The sequence below is a fragment of the Stegodyphus dumicola genome, chromosome 5, assembly GCF_044657685.1.
Source record: "Stegodyphus dumicola isolate Sdum_Otavi_A_Nest chromosome 5, ASM4465768v1".
Classification (NCBI taxonomy): domain Eukaryota; kingdom Metazoa; phylum Arthropoda; class Arachnida; order Araneae; family Eresidae; genus Stegodyphus; species Stegodyphus dumicola.
This window is the reverse complement of record NC_140772.1, coordinates 164,738,324-164,763,004: the sequence shown is the minus strand read 5'-3', so window position 1 is coordinate 164,763,004 and position 24,681 is coordinate 164,738,324. Positions and strand designations below refer to the sequence as shown.

The 24,681-nt window shown below is 31.1% G+C and overlaps 1 long non-coding RNA gene across 1 annotated transcript in view; it reads left to right on the top strand.

Moving 5' to 3' along the window:
- The window catches only part of LOC118194797 (uncharacterized), a 711,088-nt gene that overhangs the window by 241,732 nt on the left and 444,675 nt on the right, over nt 1–24,681 (top strand). The window contains exon 3 of the long non-coding RNA XR_015041019.1: nt 22,756–22,849. This is a non-coding gene — a long non-coding RNA (uncharacterized LOC118194797). The remainder of the gene's footprint in view (nt 1–22,755; nt 22,850–24,681) is intronic.

Genomic DNA, 24,681 nt, shown 5'->3' with positions numbered 1-24,681 from the left:
TTTTTCGTCAGCTATTGAGATATAAATCGCTTGCCATATTGGTCTCCATTCATATGTATATTTATCTAAAATAAAAAGAAATATGTCTGATCACCTTTAAATTAAATTTAAGCGGCAGTTGTATAAACAGTGCGAGTTGAATTATCAGCGCTGTCGTCTGATGTGTCACTTTCATCTGTCTTTGTGATAATGCCGTGGCACTCACGGTAAGTTTTATCGTCTCCATGTTTACCAGGTGCCCGTCTTCCCAATCATATGTACCTTTAGGTGCTTTAGATCCATCGATCTATCTTCTATGCACTGTTTCTGTATACACAACTGAACAGACATTTCGCCTAAATGTCTAATTCAATCATACCCTTTTTTTAGTTTGTCAAATATTATGTAACGTGAGTTGAAGCAGATGTCCGTGTACCATTAAGTGGTTAGCCTGATCGCTGGATTGTGCAACTCATTTCAATGCAATGTCTGACTTTAGTTCTGGACACTGGTTTCAATGCCGTGTCTAGCTTCAGTATATGTCCCAAAAATGTCCCACATTCTGTAAATGCAGTTGACATCAGTTTTATTTCTGCTGCTTTAACGAAGATGTTTTTGAGAATTCAGAAATATATTCGGCAAGCAAATATCTATTTTTAGTAAATTGGATAATATACGATGTTCACAGAAATGTTGCTCTTTGAAAAAATTTCTGATTTTTTATTCCTGCCTCGCTTATGATTTGAAAAGACGGTAGCGAAATTAGTGCATTTAATGCGTTTTCAATATGTCGCGTTTTGAAAGTATTGTAGAATGTAAACATCTGCGAAACGTTTAACTTCCCATAAAAGTAATTAAGGAAGAAATGTATTTAATAGCAATTTGTTTGAGAATAGAAATCGTGGAATCTGTGTAAGCGGTTTTACGGTAGCATATAAACACCTGAAAAACACTACTAACCTTATTAATTGTTCCACATCATAACATTGTATTTCAAAGAAAGCTTTTCAATTTTAATATTCAGTCTTCGAGATTACCCAACTGAAATTACCCAATTGAAAATTTTTTTAATTTTATATATTCGCAAAACAATACCAGTTGAATGCTTTGGTGTAATATTAAGTTTTTCATCTCTTTCTGCTGAGGAATGTATCCGTTTTTAATCGACGTTTGCTCTCGTATTCTCTTTGCACTCGCAGTTTAAAGTGAAATCATTTTTGTTTGCTGTGATCAGACAACATGTCTGGATTCTTGGTGTTTCAGTTTTATTGAAAAAGAGTATATTAATTATTCTATGGCAAGCTCTTATTGCGGCTTTGAAGCTTTCTCCAGACTAGTGTTATTGACTTGTTGTTGACGATAGGTTGACCCCACTGTACTACTTCTTATATTTTAATTGCCTATGTACATCCAGCTGCATGATGGGAAATCGAAACACACTTCCATTACACGCACATCGAACTTTGACATACTCTGCATCCTCTATTGGCGTCTCTTGTGCAGTGTCATCTATTGGCAGATTATAACAATATGGCAGTGTGTGGGGTTATTCTTCTTTTTCTATAACATTTCGACAAAACTGCTTTGATATGAAACATTTTGCAGTTGTCATCATTCTTATTTGATTGAGAACTGTATCATTAATGATTTAGAAGCATACATTTTAAATACGAACTGCATTTAGGTACATGCTTTTAAAACAATCTAAAAAATACTAAACGGCAGTGCTTTTCCTTTGACATTGAAAGATAAGAATGGGAAGCATTTTACCTTTTTACTTTTTCAAGAGGTTATCTCAATAAGCCTCTTTCTTCTTCATTTGTCGTTCACTTAAGCTTTACGGGGTCTTCTTTAAATTCGAGTTGAATCCCTTGTCTATCAACTTCGTCCCAAAGGCAGGTTTCAAATCTTTCTTTCACGGAAAAGAAAAAACTGTTTTTACTATTTCTTTGTTTCGCTTTTCTATCGTGATTCTCGTTTTTACTACTTTAGCACATTTGGATAATGTGTTGTTTTTGATTTTTGTATCATACTTATATTCATAATTTTGCTTAGGATAGCTATTTATGTTAATAATAAACAAAATGTATAAGAACATAACAGGTAATCGAAATGATAGAAAATTTATTCTGATTGCAGATTCAGGGAAATCAATAAAAATTTATAGTCGTATTATTGTTGTTACTGCTAGCATTTTAGCAAATTCTAATAGCTCTCTCAGAATTTGCCTTATTTAATCAGATACAGTTCGAATAATGAATTACTTCACAACAACTACCACCTTATTTTGGATATTTTAGAAATTTCAGCAGTTATCTTTATTAACAGCTACTTTGTGAATAAAAAATACCTCTGCACAATTTTTCTCAAAAGAATATCAAAGCATATTTGTTTTCCTGTAACGAAAACCTTCAGCTTCCGGAGACAGCACTGAAAGTCCTTTGCAACGTTTAAGAGCAGCAGCAATAATACTTTAATAAAAAATTAACAGAATACCAAAGAAAGTATAGTATTTGGTATAAATAGTTTTTAACGGTTCAAAATTTTATTTTAATCATCTCGTTGTAATTTGTCTTATATTTTATCTTCTAAAGTTATTTTATAGATAGCTTTAGAAGATATCTAAAGCTATTTTAGAGAATAAGTTCCTTTTAAATCTTCTTAGAGACTAAGTCCCACTAAGAGAAAGTATTATATAAAAACATAGCCAAATTTAGACCTTTTCGACACCTTTAAATTTTAATATCAGAATAACTGCGAACAAATTTTTCTTTGCTGATTTATTCTATAACCATTTTCTTAAAACTTTCTTACTCGTATTCGTTGAATTGTAACTTTCATTATGAAACATTTCTGTTAGTAATATTTTTCTCCTTAAAATTAAAACTATTCACAGAAATATATAAAACGTTTTATTTACATGAAATATGTAAATCCATATCCTGTTTCGCTAATTCACACATTGAGTCGACTGTGATAAACATCTTTTGAATAAAAAACAAAGAGTTTAAAACATACTTTACTTAAAAATTTGAAAAATATTTTAAGCTTAATTACTAATTAACATTTAGTAATAATTTTTGTTAAATTATTATTATAGATTAAATTCAAAACTTCATTTATAGTTCAATGCATGTCTGTATTATTAATAAATATTTATCAGAAATAGTGTGTAATCCTTAAAAAGGGCGATTAGAGAAAGGAAGAAACTGGATTTTGTAATTTTATTTCCCAGTTTCAGACCAAATCTTCTAAAAGGAATAAAAATCCTCATCGATTCGTTTGTTTATTTTGATGAGAAAGACCTTAGGATGGCATGATAGTTTGATGCGTTGAAAGGAATAACTGGATAAGAAGCTTTTGAGACTATTCTTTTGTGCTATAGGTATTTTCTCCCTCCTTCCAGCATACCTTGGTGGTGTAACGGTAGCCCACTCGTCACGTATTCGAGAGATCCAGGTTCGAGTCCCAGGGAGGACATTGCACATTTTTCACGTCTCCTGCTTCAAAATAATCTAATGACTTTACAGCGGCGCCCGAACTTCGGTAATTGGGTCCTCTAATCCACAGTCGCCCTTTAAAAGGAAGTTATATAAGGTATCGTTTCCCTCCTTTCTGCATGCCTTCGTTGTGTAACAATAGCACACTTGGCCCGCATTCGAGAGGTCCAGCTCCGTGGGCATTGCACTTTTTTCATTTTTCGTACTTCAAATATCCTGAGGATTCTATATATTAAAAGAAAACTTGCTACTTGATACCTTTAATCCTTTTTTACTAAATTTTCAGTTTTTACTTTTGTGCGTTTAATTTATTTCTCATAATTCATATAACATAAGCTATTTTATTTGTATTCACGACATTTTTTATTTTGTAGATTATCTGACATTCAGAAATCAAAATTCGTACAAAACTGTATTTTAGTTTATCCGGAATTCGCCTTTTCTTGGAAGAGCAGAAAAATAGATACATTTTATTATAAGTAGTGAGAAAATATAATGCAATATTTATTATCTTTATGTAATTATATATATTTAAATATTTATCTAATTATGTAATATAATATCATATAATATTAATGTAATATAATTTATATAACTAAATTTCTGAATCTATAATTTCTATTCAGCATAGAAAGATAGATAGGTTCGCAAACAGAAAATGGAAATATAATAACATGTTCTCTGTCCGTTTGTTTAAAAAAGGAAAAGAGCGAAACTTTGATGCAAGACACTCAAATTTAAAACAATGAAGAAATATTCGCATCCCAGAACAGGACTGAAGTAACTTCAAATCATGAAAAAAGTAAAAAGTAAGAGACGTGTGCACATTGAGAGGAAGCGAGTCATTAAACTACATAATCGAATTAGGAATGGCATTGTGCCACTACAATCCACGGATGAGAGAGAAAACCGTAGAATGGGAATGGCGCAATGTCACTTAAATTCGAATATCATTAATTTGAGATTAAAGGAAGAAACGTTCGAGTCCTAAAATAAAGTAGCTGAAGCTGACTGCAAGTTTGAAAATTCAGTGAAAATGCCATCGGACTACATAGAAACGTGAGCGAGATAATTCAACTTTAGTGCAAATAAGCAGTCTTCGTTCTAAACTAGAGTGCTATGATATCATTATGCTGCATTTGTAGAAATGCTCTGTAATCTAACCAGTTTACCTATAGTGACGTCCATTCATAAGTGGCTTAGATCAGAAATAGATCTAAAGAAACAGCCTAATCATATATTTCTTCTCCCTTTGCGTCAAGTCTTTTCCCGAAAGGTGCTTTAGCCAGGTGATTGCGTAAAATGGTATATTTTTGCCTGTGCGTATTTGACATAACAAATGGAACTAAATCTATGATTAACAAATACGTCGAGGCAAATTACTTTTGAAGCTTTCAAAATTATCTTGCTTATAGGAGGTATTATTTGTTATTCTATTAATTGTCTTATGCTTTGTTCAGATTTTATATGGTTAACATCCGTTTGGGGGAAATAAACTTTTATAAAAAATTTTAATACCTTAATTTTGTTCGTAGGAAATTTTAGTTGAATAAATCAGTTATGATAATAGCAGTGTAGTACGTTGCGCATCATTTTTATATTTTAATATCTTACATACCTAAAATAAGTATGAATACGATTTATGGATGTAACTTTAACGAACTACGGTATTCATGTGCACTCTCAAGTGGCAGTTATTATCCCAAACAATCTAAACAAGCTGAATCTAATTAATCTGTTTTACTCCAGAGCTTCTACTGAAGGCGGTTCTGTCATTCATGCGGAACTACATACAAATAGATATAAGGTTTAATAACAGATTACTTAACTGCATTGTATATTATTATATTGTTCGATCCATAGAAACATATAAATGTGACATTTTCTTTTTGGAGACTATGTAAGGTATTTCTCCCACTTTCCTAGCGTGCCTTCGTGGTGTAACGGTTGCACACTGGGCCGGTATTCCAGAGGTCCGTGGTTCGATTCCTGGCGAATGCGATAGCTAATTTTTCATCTCGCTAGCTTCCAAAAAATCCTAATGTCTCTACAACTAGTTGCAGAAAAATACGAAGCCAGAATTCAATTGTGAAAGTTTTGCTTATGATAGATCGTTGCGGGGAATCGCAATACAAACAAACATTACATTCATTAGTTAATTCCTCTTTTAATCGAAAGTTTTATGATTTTCAGTAAAATCTTTTTTTAAATTAATGTCCATTGTTTTACTTCAAGTCGTTCCATTTACCTACTTTATAAAACCAAAAAAAGAAGAGTTTTCGTTATCATGTCAATTTAATAAGATTTTAAGTTTCTTTTTTATTCAGTATTCTGTCTTTAAAATTATATAATACACTAAATTATATAATACAATAATAGATAATCTTAGAGTATGAAAGAAAAAGATTTCGTGGACATGTTCAAACGTCGTGTATACAAAAAAAAAAAAAAAAAAAAAAAAAAAAAAAGAAAAAAAAAAAAGGAAAATATAGATGGTGTTAACACACTTTTTTAATGGTTTCGATAAAGAATTAGAACAAAGCAAATGTTCTGGAAAGACATTTCTGGATACAGTTTATTCTTTGAATAAAAAATATCGTGTGCTACTTTTAAATTCATTCTTCTTGCAAATATAAACAATATAAACAAATGTAGTTTGAAGGATATGTTTTTGTGCTTTTCGAAGGTAAATATTTCTGTTTCGTAATTCGAAACGTTATAAATGCATGGTATTAAAATTTTTAAGTGCAAAGTAAGCGACATTAATAATAACAACATTATTGGAGAGGGAAATATCGCGAATCAATACTTGTACACGGAAAGAAGACGACAAGCAAATACTAAGATAAGTAGAGTTTCTAATGTTTCATAAGTTAAATCATTGGTAATAACAGAAAAATTGGCCGACGCAGAAATGAATTCCAAAGTCTTTAAGTACATCTGTAGCAACAATAAATAAAATAATCAACCAATATTTACAGCTTAAAAACCTTAAAAAACATAATTTTCACCAGCTTTGCCAAAGCATGCGTCTTACCGCAGAACAATTTTTAGAACCCTATATGAAAACTATTTAGCAGTTTAATGAAAATGCATTATGGCACTTGATGAAACACAAGTTAACCTACAAGACTGCAACAGAACTCCATACCTACTTTATACATTCAAAAAATACTTCACCAAGACAAAACAAAATGTCCTATTTTGAAAAGTACCATTGCATTCCTTTTAAAAATGAAGACTGATACAGATATTGTAGTATATACCTTCTCAAGGTATTCCTGAAAATTCTTCGACGTTCCATCTCTGAACTATTGGGCCACTGGTTTTTTTAAAAGAGCAAACCCACCACGACTGATGGACTTTGAAAGGTAGTGGCAGAGGAACAGAAATCAATACCTCTGAAAATTTTAAGAAAAGCCATTTTATCTTGGGAATCATGTCGGGGATAAAAGGTTATTAAAGCGAACATTAAAAATAATATTCTTTACATTTTAAACATAAAGTAAAGGACCTCGAAATCATTCTAAAAATAGGTAAACACCCTCTGTATTTTTGGGGTATTGTTAAAATTGTTATGTCACTAACTAATGAAATTAAGCCGATTCCCATAAAACTATCATTATGTATAATGATATATTTTATTTCCATATTATTCTTTATATGTATTTTATTTGTATGGGAATTTATTTTATTCCCATAAAACTCTCATTATTCAGCATTAAATTAGCTTCAAAAATTAACTTAAATTATGTAATAAAAATATATTGTAGCATTATCTTCAACGTAACACACATCCGCAACTAAAACAATAATATCTCTCTTTAAATTCTCCGATGTTTAAAATATTCACTTTCAGTAATATTTTAACATTAAGCAGAAAATATTTCCTTTATCACGGATTTGTGCTACATTTTTAAGTCAAAATATTCCATTTTTCTGTAAAAACGCTATTATGACGCTCGAACAAATCTTTCACAGATCATCTTGAGAACCTTTATCTTTTAAATTCATATACGATTTTCTCACTGCCAACGCAAAGCTTTGTTGAAACTTTTGACACTTCGGCTTTTGTAAAACGCCTCTTTTATCAAAGTTATCTTTTGGTAAAATAAACACTCAGTGCTTTTATCTAATGCAAATAGTTTAAGCACATAATCTGCGTGAATGGGGATGCAGAAGACCTTCTGCGAGCAGTTGTAGTAATTTCCCTGTGCACTTGATTTATAGAATGTCGAGGGTTAGGAAGAACAGATAATTCTAACCATTGCTGCCTTGACTCTGAAAATCTGTAATTTATGTAATAGCCGTGAAGTTTATATTACGCGGGTGTTAAGTTTCTTGAAGAGAAAAATGTCTGAACTGAGGTTTCCTCTTAGTTGGTTTATATTTTGGGAACAAGTAGATAAATTACAAGGTGCTCTGGATTATTTACAAAGTTTTTTAGGCTGCATCAATTTATGCGCATAATAAATAGGGGTTCTTAACGTTTCTGTAGTAAAAAGAAAAATAATTCAGCTAATAAAATCGTTTAAAGGTTAAGAATTTTGTATTAGAGATGAAATAATATTGCTTTTATATATTAAATACATAGAAATTGTACCTTATTTGAATTATTGAAATTTAAATGCGTATAAATTTATTATAATTTACTACTACAAGTAAATTGGATGTACTGAAATTATTAACTTATCTGTGTATCGAATTTGCCCAGTAGCTAGCCGATCTTTTTCTTACCTTTCTCTTAGTTTAAAAATCCTTACTTCCTTTTGAATCGGTGTTATTCATACAATCGGATTGTTTTACCTTTTATTTATTAAATGTTTTATTTTCTTGGGTTAGGTTTATGATCAGACACACTTTGTATTAGAAAATAAATATGCTATTCCCCCTTCGGACATAAGAGTTTACATAAAAAATAATCATTTAATGTAGTTTGTCGAAGAAGTTTTAGAAATAAAAATCATTTTATATAAGTATAAAAACAGCTTTCATAAGCGAATAAGGAACTGCACTTTTTAGATGCAAAATTAAACGGTTACGGACAACTAATTTGTAACTAATTGATAATTCTTTCTAACATTTCAAATTTCAACTCACAGAAGAGTAATTTAGTTAAAATTTTGTAACACAGCGTATAAGGATTTTAAGTTTTACTAAAGCGTATTTTATTTTAAAACTTACTGTCCCCTCTTATTTTCCACTTCCGGCCAGAATAAACGCGGTTAGTTTTAGTATACAAATTGAGCTTGCAAACTGTTAAGTATTTAAGTTGTGGCTTTTAGCCAAGCTCGTCACCTCACTTCACGCGCGCTTTTCAGTCAGTTGTTGTCCGCCTTTTTAAGCCCCGAATTTTAGTCCTCTTGATACTGAGGACATGTTGTAGTATTCCCGCATTCTGCGTACTACATACGTAAAGATTAAAAAGCGAGTCTTCACTTTTATAATCTTTGTAAAGCATTTTAGTTCTTACTTAATTTAGATAGTCTGTAGTTCTTATTTTTTACGTTCAGACCACAAGCACTGGTCTTTGTATCCCGCAGAGCGGGAACAGCTGTAAACGTGAAGAGTAAGGGGTAGTTAAACACTTCCCATCTGTGTCGTATCTTCTACAATTTCAACGAAATTGTTTAAAGTAAACTCGCTGTTCTACATCAGGACACCAACATGTTTGCCAAAGCAATTAGACGAAATAGTAGTACTGATAGGCGTAGAATGTAATTATTTTCAAGCAGCGGTTTTTATTTATCACAAGTAAATATCAGAAGTTATTGCCCGTCAACGATGTTTAAGATCTTCCACTTGTGATACAAATCATAAAGATGTTTTGTTATTAAGAGTAGTTAGGTGAATAATTTAAAAAGTAATTTTGTCTGAACGTCTTAACAACAGTTGAATAAACGAATTAATTTGTACTATTATTTTAATATAGAAAATAGGTTTCTGATAGCAAGGTTTCTGATTATGCCGACTGCAAAAGTTTTAACTTAACACTTCATACATGCTATCGTCTCCATAAAGAGATGAATTCCGTGATAGCATATAGATTGCAATACATATTTATAAATATTTAGAGGTCAGTATTTGGAAAATATTTAATTAAAAATAAGTAATATTGTTGCCCAAAATGTTGAAAAATGGATGTGAATAATGGGGAGGAAGTATAAAATGAATCTACTCAAACGTTGTCTGCAACCTAATATAAAGAAAATAAAAATAAAACAACAGAAATCACAAAGCCTCAAAATCATTTCTGGAATAATACACATATTAAAAAATAGATTAAAAATTATTATAATAATAATTTTCATTATTTAATTTTTTTAAATATAATACAGTGCTATAATATTAGGTGGTAACAATTCTAAAATGTGATAGAGCAGTTTATAACAGTTCGATGCAAAATCTCCTTCTGGGGTAATAAAAAAGTAAAATGGAAAACACAATAAAATCTGAAAGCATTCATATTTTATGTTACCCCCAAATGGGCGTTTCCTTCATTTACAGATACATAGACGTTTCCAAAACATTGGGACTAACGCCACTTTGGACTAAAAACAATTTAAAAACAATATATATTTAAAATTTCCGGTAGATAGTCTCGCGCGCTGAAGATAAACATGTTCTGTTCATTACAATATTGCCACTGCACGCTTCTAAACTTATGAGTTTTAGTAAAAAATTCATTAAAATTTTACAAAATAATAAGCAGACCATAAAGCAAATTCCAAATTCGGGCTTCCAGGAGGGTGGAGGACAATGTTATTCAGAATTTGATGACTTTGGGTACCATTTTTTTACAGTTCGAGAAACATACCTACATTCATGCAAATTCTTCAATATTAAATTTCTTTAAATATAATGCAGGGCTCTAATATTGGGTGGCAACAATTTGAAAAGTGAAATGCTGTTTATAGTGAACCAAAGCAAAATGCGAAAACGAAATTAATAGCCTTCTGGACAAATTGTTTCTTTGGGTTAATAATATTGATGAAAAGGGAGATAGAAAAAACAGAAAAAGAATAAGAAAAAAATAGCGGTTTCTCTTTAACAAAGAATTGTCAAGAAATTAACGAAAAGCTAGAAAAAAAAAATTAGATTTTCAAACTCATGAATTAATTTCTCTTGCCAATATTTTATATATTGATAGCACGACATGGCTTAGCAACACGATTTTTTTTTCTGAATAATTTAGTCTCTCGCGCTGGATATAAACATGTTTTGTTCCTTGGAGTGTTGCCGCTGCTTGCTTCGAACTCTTGAGATTTATAATCCAAAATTTATTACAGTTTTACAAAATATGAAATAGACAATAAAAAAATCCAAATTCGGGCTTTCAGGCGCCCATGTTCGGGTGAAGCACGATTTTTTTCAGAATTTGATGACTCTAGGCACCGTTGCTTTTTCACAATGGGCAAAACATACATATATTAATTTATATTCTTCATTATCCCAAAGAAGCTTTAGTCCAGAAGGCTATTAGTCCAAAACGGCATTTTGCGTTGAATCCCTCTCAAAGTTGAAATCAAAATGTTGCCAACAAATGTTATCTCCGTGCCTTATATTAAAAGAAATTAAGTAATAAAGAATCTGCCTGAATGTATGTACGTTTTTCGCATTCTGATTAAAAAAAAAAAAAAAAAAAAAAAAACACCTGGTACCTAAAGCCATCAAATTTTGAATTACGTAATCCTCTACCCGAACACGGAGAGCTAGAAACCTGAATTTTGAATTTCGAATTTGTTTTATTATCTATTTCATATTTTGTAAAATTTTAACGAATTTTTGATTAACAAGGTCAAGGATTTCAAAGCGAACAAAGGAAAAAAAATTCCTTTCAACGCATGAGACTGTCTATCGAAAATTCTAAAGATATGCTGTTTTAAAATATTTTGAGATATTGCGGTTGAATTAAATTTTATGTGGTCTAAGTGAGAGGAATATAATATTTAATAAATAATCATAATACCCAAAATGTTAAAAAAACGCCCCTTTGGGCGTAATGTAATATCTGAAAGCTTTCAGTTTTATTTATTTATTTTGTTAATTAGTTAGTTTCTTTAAATTGAATGCAGAGTGATAGTATTTGGTGGCAACAATTTGAAAAATGAGTCGGACATTTAAGATGATTCGACGTAAAACCTGTTTTAAGACTAATAGCAAAGTCCGTTTTAAGACTAATAACCCTTCTGGGCTAACGCCCATTTCGGCTAATAATTAAAAACGTAAATAATAAGAAACTGCTGACCATTAAAGCTGCAACTACAAGAAAGATATTTATTGCTATTTATTGCACGTAAACAGTACGGCATGAAGAGAAAAAATAATTTATAAGCATTTTTGATGGTTTACAGGGGTGCGAAATTAGTAAAAACAGTACCACCCCGGGCAGTTAAAAAGACCCTTACTCCATTAGGCATAGAGTCAAACTGGGCTTGGACGGCAAAATTGGGCACCTCATTCCATGCTGCTTCAAGTCTGTGTTCCACTTCCTCATCCGTATTAGCTAGAGAAGGATGATGGGCCTGTCTTTAAGAAACCCATGACTAGATGTTTTCAATGGTGATAAATCTGCAGACAGTGCAGACTAAGGCAGCAATCTTGTGTCATGTTATGTGGGAGGTCATAATACGACTTGCAATATGTAGTATAGCATTATCTTCTTGGAACATGGAATTTTGGGGCCTCGAAGATAGGGCACAACCACCGGACGTAAGCTATCAGAAATGCACGCATCTGCGTTCAAATTACCTTCCATCTGAACTAGAGATGATCGTGTCGTGCACCCAGTGGCTACCCAAAACATCACACCAGGTGCAGGGTCCCTATACCGTTATCAAATTTAAGCAGGTAACGTGCGGTCTCTTCGAAGCTGCAGACATGTATACGGCCATCAGAATACTGCACATAGAACCGGGACTCGTTTGAAAAGGCGACATTGTCCCAATCCTGTACCAAGCTTTGTTGTCTGGCGCACCTGAGTCGCCATCTCTCTCTGTGCTGCATTGTCAAGGGAAGGCAAGTAATGGTCTCCCTGTTGATAGTCCACGCTGGTGCAAACGTCGACGCATCTTACGAGCTGATACTGGGAGAGCTGCGAATATGCTCATTTCCTGACTAATGGTCGGTGATGTGGTCATATGGTTTTGCAGGACTGACGTCACAATATGTCTGCCTTCTCTGGCGTTAGTCGTAGGAGGGCTAGGGCTCTGAGATCCTGCATGCCATTCAATATGACCCTCATCAATCCATTGATTACATATTCGCATGACAGTGGCTGGATGTCGACCTTTGCGACCGGCGATATTACGGAACGATAATCTACATTTTCGATGGTCAACGATCCCGCCTTTATCGAATTTCGAAACTTGCTGTTAAGCATTTCTTCTTATTCGAGGAAAAACACGATATTATGAGCAAACTCCAATCTTATGAAAAACATTCTGAATGAGAAATCCTCTACATAACTTTTATTTTAAGCAGTTCTTCAGATGTCGTTTCTCTCTTCTGCGTCGATTAAAATGCGCTGAAATAACTAATCACTTGCTTATCCCAACTTTTTCTTCCTTTCATGTGATTTTGACGCTCGTCAGATCATTCCTTCCTGCTTTTGTAATTTTAATGGCCAACAGTGTAATTATATGTTTAATTTTATTTAAATAGTAATCCTCTTTATGAAATAGCATTTCACATTTTCAATATTTTTTGCCTACTTATAACACACTACTAAAAATATAATGCATAACTATAACGCAAAAGATCTCAGAGTTGAATATTTTCGCTGAGTTTTAATTTTATTGAACATTTATAACTTAATTTTGGTCATTTTTAAATAGTATTGGCAACTCGAAAGAAAATTTCATTAATATTTTCACTTTACAACAAATAGATTTCTGGCTGTTATTCAAACAATGTATAAGATTTTTTTTTCCCTCAAATATCTTAGAAGTACACTGCTGTGTTCAGAAAGTTAAACACTGAAAACGTCATTGCATGAAATTCTTAATAATATTCAGTAACAGATATTAATTTTATACCACGAGGATCATAAGTAATATAAACGTATAGTTGGTCGATTTCCAAATATCCAGCTGCATTTCTTTGAAGGCTACCGTCTTTATTCAAAATAAAATCTAAAGATTATGATGAAATTTTGCAGCAATATACAGATTTAAAGCTTCTGTATTTTCTGTTCTATTTAAAGCTTCTGTATAAAGGAAAAAATTCATTTTATGAATGGACAGTAGAAAATATTATATTTATTTTAAAGGATAAGTAAAATGTTTGGAAGTTTTTTCATGTGTACATACGGAGAGATTAAATCGAAGAGTATTTAGTTAATATATGGTTATTTGTTAAATGCAACCATGTATTACCTAAATATTCTTCGACTAACTACTCAACTAAACGATAAACTACTTAATTATTGTTTCGTCAGTTAGTACTTTCGTTTACTCTTGTAAATAGTAGATACAAGTTCTTTTGTAGTTATTAATTTGGAAGATTAGGAAGTAAAATTTATTACCTTTTCACTCTTTTTTTTACTGCATTTTTTACAATTGTTTAGATTTTTTATTTTGATTCTTTTTCTTTTTTTAACATCTCACATTCATTTTTACTTTTCTAAAATATAAGCCATTGCACTGAGACACTTAACTCTTTACCTTTTAGCCATATCCATTTGTTTTGAAATTTTATATTGAATCTCCTCTTTCGTATCTAGATTAAATTATGAACTTTTACGTTTGCTTTCAACAAATTTAATTTTTTTGCTGGTACGCGGCTGTATTCTTTGTACTCCTATTTTGATTTTGTAATTTGACTATTTTCTTTCTTAAATTTAATTTAAATTTCATTTTAACTACCATTTATTGTATCTAAGCTACACTGGTACTTCACATTATCAATAGCTTAAGCTTTGTAAATCTAAAATAGAAAAACTTGTATGTTTCCAAACTTACACATTTACAAAGCTTAAAAACAATTTTTCTTTTTCGGTAATTTTGTTTTTTCGAACTGTGTTATTGTAACTAACTTGTCACCCTACATGTGTGGCATTTCAAGTTACTAATTTTTAATTTCTAAATCTGGAAAGTTTCTTCATATCGTTCCAAAATTTTGCCTTTTTGTCTTTCTTTTATTGTTTTTGTAAGATATGCACATATTCGCATTCAATTCACGTCGAGACAGGTTATATCTTTATAACTCATGACTGCTTGTTAACATTTCTTGCAATTTAAACACAAATTTAATGTTTAAATCTTATACAAAATATTTTATCATGTAGTTACTTTTATTTAAATTTTAAAATAATTATTTTCGTTTCTCCAGATATAATTCATAAACGTGGCTTTAATGATAGTTTTTTTGGCTGCTCCTCGATAAAGAGTAAGAAATTATAAATTATTCTTAATATTGATTAATTATAATTTAATATTTTATTATTATTGCTTTATTTTAGCCCAGTTTAGTTAGTGCTTTTCAGTCAGTTTATGCCTGCATTTAAGGCCCGAACTTAGTTCCCGCTGATACTGGAAGATGATATTATAGATTGGTATTTCGCTCACTAAATACGTAATGTCAACAGGCCAATCTTCGCGTTACTAGTCTCTGTAAAGCATCTAACTTTAGTTCTTATTTATTGAACTTAGTTTATGTCTTACTTTACAATTGTTTAGATTTAGACCATAAGTGTTGATCTCTGTACCCCGAAATGTGGAAATGGCTGTGAGAAGTAAAGGGTAAATTTAACCCTTCTTATTTTTGTTGTATCTTCTACACACGCACGAACATGGTTCCAATCTTACTTTTTTTTTAATGCACATGAATTTTTGGATTTTCGCATCATTTTTAGTTCGTACATGAAATAGCTTTTAAATGGATACAATAATTTTTGGAACTGTCTCTGTTCTCTTATTTCGAGTAGCAAATTTAGCAATATATTTTAGAAAAGTATGAAAATTAAATACATCGAAATTTTCAGCTTAAGTATTATTCGGAAGTATATATTATATATTTAATCACAGAAATATTTTAAAGTAAATTTCTTGAAATAATAAAATTTTCTAGAATCTTTGGAATAAAATTAAAAAATATAAAATATTATAAAATTTGGATTATGGTTCGCGAAATATTTAAATTTTACAATTTTTCAAATATAGCAACTCTGAAAATTTATGTGCTGATACTAAAGTTTCAGAAATTAATTCATTTCTGTAGCATCTCTTTCGAGCCTCGGCCTACTCTGCTTAGAAAATATCCGAGCACTATACCTTTCATGTAAATTTTAGAAAAAATGTATCTCCTTCAGAAGAACTAATTAAATATTAAACAGGAAAGAAGATTCTGCATAAAAATTCCTCTAAATTATTAATCAGCTGTAAATATATATATATACGTGAAGTAATTATACTGTAATATACATATACCAATAATTATAATATATCCTCCATAATTACTTGCTTGAGCAGTATACATAATCTAATGAATTATGTTTAGTGAAACAAATGGTGAATATTTCTTGCGACACCGAACCCTAAATTTGTTGCGTTTTATTCCTAAACTTTAATTCATCAGTATTCAGTCGTAAAAATAGAGTACTTGTGTGCAGATGGAAATTTAATGAAATCCCAAAGGCATTGGCCGAATCCTCACAACTGTAAAAGAGCAAAACAAATCAGCAGTATCACGTAGTGTGTTGTTTTTCTTGTATGGAGAGTACAAATATCTACGTTTCATTCCGAGAATATGATACTTCATGAAATATTGATGGGAACAGATCACAGAAGGTGTCTGTCTCCAAAAGATAAACTTACTTTTACTGACATTGCGTGCAGGCTGCGGCAGAATTAGAGGCTAAATTAGGTCTAGGAATAACCTAAAAATAAAACTTAGAATGCACGCGACGGCAGCTATATACTGTTTAAAGTTGCACTGCATGATCTGAGCTCCAATAAAAGCGTCTGGGACGCTGCTGAGTAAGATACGCTGTCACTCCTGGAATTGATTTTTTAATCTATAATTATCCATTCGAAGAATACAGCACATAAAACATCAAAATGTATGTATTCTCTTCACTGCCTTTGTAACTTAAAGCGAACATTTCCTCTAGAATTCGTTTATGTGGTTTTAGAAGATTGTCTGTGTGATTTGCATTCATAATATGAGTTTATTGATGTATGATGTCTCTTGTACAGTGCGGTTAGTAACACAATTCCCTATTAAACAGTATTAAAGTTTTTATGCTACATCTTATACTCAGAAACTTTTGCATAAGTATTCTCAAGTTAGTACTTAAGTCATATTCGTTTTTCAAGTAACTAAATGTATCCTTCTTTAGTTAAAAATTCTGAAGCTTTAAAAATTTGAGAAAACTTTGTTTCGTCCGTTTCCTTTATTAATTTATTTAAAAGCAGTAAAAAGGCCTAGAATTTTTTTTTATCAGCAGTTGTCCGAGTCTAAAAATAATATATTTTTATTGTCTTTATATTTGTCTAACAATTGCTAGACAGCGTTTCTAATTCTGTATGTAGCATGAAATAAGACGAGTATCCACTGAATCTGATTTGTACAATTCCTTTTAATATAAATAACCTGAAGATGTTTTTGACAGCGGTTGATATAAGTACTTAGTGACGGGACAGGAAATTATGGCTAATCCAGATATATATGTTTTCCAACAGGCTGTGACTTTTCCTTCTTTTTGCGTCTATCTTTCTATAAGCGGGTAATTCCAACTTATTTGCTTTTCCTTCTTTTTGCGTCTATCTTTCTATAAGCGGGTAATTCCAACTTATTTGCTTTTCCTTCTTTTTGCGTCTATCTTTCTATAAGCGGGTAATTCCAACTTATTTGCTTTTCCTTCTTTTTGCGTCTATCTTTCTATAAGCGGGTAATTCCAACTTATTTGCTTTTCCTTCTTTTTGCGTCTATCTTTCTATAAGCGGGTAATTCCAACTTATTTGCTACCATACTTTCACCACTTTGTCTCAGAAACAAACAAAAGCATCTTTTAAACGAGTATGTACTTGTAAAAAATTGAACCGTTTACCGAATTACATTTTTTATGATGTATAACAATTTGAATGCCATATAATTTATTCATACTTGTGTAAGAGCGTACTGTAAAATTACATATGATTTTAAATTTTAACGAAAGAATTTTGGTCTTTTAAAAATACCATTCAAATAGGTAGCTGTTGGAGTTCTGACCAAACGATCAAGGATATAATTTAATATATTATGCACAAAATAAACAAACTCTGACTTAATAAAGTATTTTTGCATATAAAAGGTTTTATAACACCTTGCATGGAGAGAACATTTTAAAGGACGATGAACTGCATTTTATGCATTCGCCTTAGGAAATGTGTGAAGAATTCTTGCGGAGCAGCAGTGCAGTAATTAAAATTGCTTAAAAGCACAAAAGAAAAAATTACGGCACAAAAAAGAAAAAGCACAAAGAAAAAATTACGGCGCTATAAGCATTATCCTAAAATTTAACCTGTTAATAGATTACTTGTCTTTCTGCATATATCTTTTCGTGCTTTCGAGTGAAGATTAATTCAAAGAATTAGCATCGGTTCATTAAAATGTAGTATAATCGCTAGCGGTACTAGTATATGCTTTTTCGTCATAACGTTTTCATTTTAAAACTATTAACTTCTGATTATTGAGTAAACTAGCACAAAGAAAGCACAAAGAAAAAATTACGGCGCCATAAGCGTTATCCTAAAATTTAACCTGTTAATAGATTACTTGTCTTTCTGCATATATCTTTTCGTGCTTTCGAGTGAAGATTAATTCAAAGAATTAGCATCGGTTCATTAAAATGTAGTATAATCGCTAGCGGTACTAGTATGTGCTTTTTCGTCATAACGTTTTCATTTTAAAACTATTAACTTCTGATTATTGAGTAAACTATTTAAAACCAAGAGTAAATTAGATCTTGGTTGTTTACAGTCAGTAATTGTTTCCCTGAATAGCAAAAATGCAATTTTATGTCCCATCTGTCTTAAAATTAATCGTGGAAATTGTTTCATTTTTACAAACTTATTCCTTCTTATGTTACTACTCCTAGTCTTCTGTTAACGGATAGAATGTCTTGCGTATTTAATAATCTTCACTTTTTACAAGTTTTTACAGAATTTGCTTTAAATAAGCCCGTAAATATATATCATCATAAATTTGAAAGGTTTTGGACAACACATTTATATGCTTCACATTTTAATGGGAAATTTGCGACAAAAAAGTAAACAAGAAATTTTTGAAAAACACCTAAGGTAGATTTAATGCCAACTTGAATCTTTAGCTAATCTACTTGAAATGTTCTCCAAGGGTTTATTAATAAGAGTTTGTTCTTTACACACAAATCACAAAAATAATAGAAAAACGAATTCTTCTCACTTTTACTTAGACCTTCATGTTTCCAGTGTTTCATTACTCTTTAATTTAATGTCAAATTTACAGAAATTATTTTCAACATAGTTACGTAGTTACATATAATACTCCAAATAGTCTAAAATAGAAATAATGTACATGGCTTGTTCTAGTGCAATCTTAATTTCACTATTTTACATCATTATGACCATCAGTATCGATATTCACTCCTCATAATATTCTCGAAACTCATATTTCTTTAGTTACCTAGCTGCTTTGGACAGCCCCAATGATATCATTTTGGAATTCGGAATTTTTTGCATCTGCAGAAGCGTATAAATTTACAGCAAGCCAGAATTAATTTGATATTAACTAATTAGAAGTGAGAGGGGGTTGAATCAGATAAATTTATTATCCTTCAATAAATTCACTAGTCTTTCTTGGGTCTTCGAATGTTATAAACAATGGATTCATCTTCCGAAACCTCGCTTAAACCGTCTTAGCAATCATACTGAAAGTTGTTCAAAAATAAAGTTTGAAAGGAAGAACATAACTGGGTGTATAAGTTATTTCTATGAGACCAAACGGATTTTCAGATTTTCCAAGCATAAAATTAAGCTTAAATTTAATCTCCAAATCTGACTCACTTTAGTGTAGGAAAAAAGGTTTTATTCTACAGTCTTCAATTGCACTGCATTTGTATATGGCAAATTATTACCTGCACATCTTTATATCTATTCTAATATATATGATAATATTTTCTAGATCCGTTTTTAGAGTATGTCAGCAATATGCTGGAATATAAATCCTAACAATTAAAAAAAAGAAAAGAAAAAAGGGACAAAATACTGCTGAATCTTTTGTCAGTAAACAGCCTTCAAGTATCAAGAAAAATGTCGGAATTTTCTTCCAATATCTTTTCTTAAAAGATCAATAAAAGGAGATGGGTTAAAAAAGCAAGAGATAAGGCCTACGCAGAAAGGGAGGCATAATGACAATGTAAAAATTGAAACAAGAATCTTTTTCATACTTTTTCTTATCCTGGTTTTGTAACTGAATGAACGCTAGACAAACGCGTTTTGCTGCGATGGCCGTCTCATGTACAGCTGCATATCTATTTTTATTTTTAGGTGATAAGATAAAGTAAGTATACTATTTCTCAATACTTAAAGAAATCTTTCTCAACTCTTTCTAGTTATTTACCATAGTGAACCTTCTAATGGAAACCTTTTCCTACCACCTTTGAAAGAGCTCAATACTTCTAAAAACATAAATATGCGTAGGTATTAAATATTACTTCTCTTAGACGGTCGATCAAAAGACCAAAATCAGCTCGAATTTTGCGTGGTCGTTTGGAAGAGAGTTTACTGTTTAATTTTCTTTTTTATTAAGTTTCTATTAGATTACATTATGTTTCGTTCAGGTAACAATTCGTTCAGGTAGGCATTAAGTATCATAAGAATTAATAATCTTTGTCACTGTATGGCCAGAATTTTATGAATCTCCAAAAAAATTCAGAAAAAAATATGAATATTAGGTGTTTTTCTTTTTTTATTTTTCGGTTTTTTTTTTTTTTTTTTTTTTTTTTTTTTTTTTTTTTGTGGGGGAGGTAAATAAACCACGCGAATTTCTATATTCATGATGAATTTAAGAAGTACGAAGAAAAACTGTCTCACGCTGAAGACAAAATTTGTTAAAGAAGATTGCTCTGACGTCGTCAAAACTAAAGCCTTTAAGGCTAGACGGAGGTAAAATTTGTAATAAATTTTACACTTAATATATAGAATTAATTGTGTGTGTGTGTGTGTGTGATTATGGCAAAGCCTCGAGGGCTATCTGCCTAAGAGGAGGGATGCCTTCGTGGAGGACTTTCTAAGGGAAACTGGCTCGTATACACGTTACACATGGGGAAAACCACGAAAACGCCCATGCAGCCAGCCCGTTCGCGGGATTCGAACCTCGGACCGAACTACCAGTGTTCAGCGACTTTACCGCTCGGCCGCTGGTGGGCCCAGAATTAATTAATTGTGAAAATGCCCTTTTTGTGATATAGAGTACGTATGGCATTGTTTGCACAAAAAAAATGCAAAATTTCCAGCTGTAACTGTAATCTTTATTTGTATTCGGTTTCAGCTCATGGATTTTGAGCTAATCATCTTTCAGCCAATGGTCTTTGCCAAAAAAGATTGTTTTCAATCATCAGAAATACGAATACATAATCTCAGTGTTCGTGTTTGGGCATTTGCTTTAATGAATTTTAGATTGTTTCTGATGTGCATTATCAAACAGAACATAGTTGTCATATAACTGGATTTGTAGCTACTTAATTTCTGTTGCCTAATTAAACGATAGCGAGTTGCATAATTAAAACGATAGCATAATTAATTTTCACTCTTCATAATATTCTGAAAATATTGTTAATGTCATTTGAGACAGTCTCTGTACAACGATTAGCGTAGAGCACAGCAGGTTACTTTGAATGCTATTATTAGACTTTTAATACAAGAATGACAATTTCATTGGATACTACAGTGTTCACAGCAACACGCAGAGTACTTTATAATGTACTAAAATTATTTTTTATTCCTGCTGTTAGATTTCTAAAAGCTTTGAAATATACTTTATACGATGTAGTATTTGAAGAATTCAGACCATCACGTCAACAACAACAACAAAAAAGATAAAATTTCGTGAAGACCGAAATTCGTCAGCAGAAAATTCAGGTTGCCATATTGCCACAAAAACAATTGCCAAAAACAGTACCACAGAAATATTTTTTTCGGAGTCCTGGGGTTGAGAATGCATATAGGGAAAATATCGGAACATTTGAGAGAAACTAGAATGTTGTTTTAAAGGGAAGATTTGTTTCTAATAAAGCGGTTTTGAGCCTCAAAAGAGTCAGAGGAAAGAAACATGTATTTGGAACTCATTAATCAACTTGGTTTAAGGCTTCAAAAACACTTTTCCCTTGACAAGTTCTGTTTGAAGCATTAAACAGCGGAGATTAATACTTATATGATATTGTTTTTTAGTTTATAGTTTTATTTTGTATTATTTTCAGTTTACTATATGTATTTAAAGTTTCTTTTAATTTTTTCATGTACTCCTTTTGGTTACGTCTTTCATAGAGGAAGACTTGGTTAGGGTCTTCATAAAGAAGAAATTATATTTTTTCATTTTATTTCGGAATTTTAATTTTATTATTTTAATATTATTATTTTTAATATAGCAGCATTCGCGCAGATTCTTCTCTTTGCTTTTTTTAAAACTTAATTTCAAGAGTTCTTTTTGGAATTCCTTAAGATACATATATTAAAACCAATTATTATATAGAGTGGAATAAAACTCCAGTTACATAGAATGCCTGAAACTACAGTTATAGTTTCCATGAACATAAGATGGACTTTTCATCATTACTTTGCATTATCTTTTATTGTTCGTCACTATCACTTGCTATAATTACTTGCATTTCAGTAATTATAGCCTTACGAGGAAAAAGACCTCATTTTTAGAGATGATCTATTGTTTCAATTATTCCATAAAATTGGAGTTTTATTGCACTCTATTTAATTATTTGGTTTAGTATCTATAGGCATAGAACATTTATTATGTACTATATATTTGCATTACTTTTTTATATGAATTTACATGCGAAGAACCTTACGAAAAACATTTTGAAGGGCACTCAAGAATACTTTTATCATTCAATTTCATAATGATAACGAGCAAATTTAAATATTACTTAAAGGCACACTTTTATATTTCTTACCATGCAATTTGAAATACTGCTAAGATTTTAAGACAATTATGAAATTTTAGTCTTATATCAAATTAGGAAAATGATCTTTGTTAAGTTATGAATAAAAATAAAAATGTAAGACTTTGATTCCTGTTTCAGATCACTTTGATGTATGAAGAAGTCAAATGATTTTAAGCCCCAAATACAAAGGAAAATTGATCCATATAGCAACAAGGCATTTTTTTTCTTCAAAGTAAGAGTTATTTGTTGTTTGGTTTTAAAAATGTTTAATGAGAAGATTCATATTTCGTTGCGGAAAATATTTTTTCTGTTTTACTCCTTAAAGCTCTAGGTTGCTACACAAAATATATTATTTTTACTTAATAAAATATATACTAATAATACATTTAATATAATACTAATAATACTTATTTAATATAATATATACTTAATATATGTCTCTATAATACCTCGATACAGGCATTTATTTTATTCATTGAAGTAATATTTATGTTTTCGTTCTGTGAAATAGAAATACTGCATATCGGGCTAACGTACTCGGCTTCTTTTCTTTCTTCAAAAAATGCTGTTGTCTATTGACATTTTATGCATTATCGGTGGTGAGTTAGTAGGATATTTTCAGTTTTAGCTAATAATACGGTTTTTACAAAACTCAAAAGTGAGTTTATGATTTGTAAGTTTGATTTTTCATATATGTCTGTTGTTCGATTTCTTAAAACTTTTAAAGTTGCAGAACATCGCAAAAATAGATGAGTTTTATGTTCTGCAATGGAACTGTTTCTTTTCTCACCGAAAAGTATAAACATTTGAATATTAAGTGTACGACAGATGCAAGAATTGTGTTTTATTAGCATATAGTGTAATTTGTGGCAGATTTAGGACAACTGCACCACTGTGTACGCAAAGAATGATTTCTTCTTGAAGATGCATGGTTGAAAGATTATTTTTTTTAAATGCGGTTTTATTTAGCCATTTTGTTTTTCGAATTAACAGTAAGCAAATAATTAAATTTTACATGTAAATTATGGATTTGTAAAGAGTAAGCTATTTATCTACATGCATCTGTGGCTTTCACTATTTTATTAATATTATTTTATGATGTAAATTAACAAATGCTATTAATAATATGTTTTTTATTATTATACATAACACTGGAAGTGCTATCAGTCTCGAAACGCACTTTTTAGCTTTATTTATCAGTTATTTGAATAGTTATCGATAAGTACATGCAACGAATTTAATTTCTCTTTACATGATTTCTTGACCGCCCGCCGGCAAAGCAGCTTGCGCGTTGTGTAGCTGCACCGTAGATCCGGGGTTCGATCCCAGGGTTTGGCAAGGTTGACTCAGCCTTTCATCCTTTAAAAAGGTCGATAAAATGAGTACCAAATTCGCTTGGGGACTAAACACGGAGGGGGGGCTTCGACAAGCTGACAGCTTGCCCAGGGCATATGCTGATGCACTCCTGGGGCCAAGATCAAGAAAGAAGATTTCGGGCCTCTGCAGGCCGTGGCCCTCTAGGGCTGTTGCGCTAAAGTTAAAGGGTTTTTTTTTTTTTTTTTTTTCTTTTAGTTTACGTATTCTCTTACAAATGTGATGCCTTACTTTTCACATTTTAGTCTATACTTGTTGAATTGTGTCTCTCTCTCTTTATAAGATGGATAACTCTTCTTTCGAGGTAATTCCTATCTTATTTTTTTTTTCTTACTAACGTTTTAAGAAAATCGTACTGATTTTTGTTTTAATTTAATGCGTTTTTAATCCCACTAATATTTTAAAAAAATCTTTTCACTCTTGAATTTAACCGATAAATGAAATAAGCATTTTAGAAAACTTAAGTTACTCTAATAGCAAAAACAAAATGGTGTCAATAAAGCGGAATTTAATTTGGAGATTCATAATCAAACTTATGCTGAGTTGCTCCATGAAAGATTCATTATATTTTATTTCATGACTGGAATTTTGCAAAAGAAGTGATCTATTTTAAATGTTTAAAGTTTTTTCTTAAATTCGAATAAAAAATCTTCTGAATTTAAGTGTATGTTATAAGGTATTTTCTCCCTC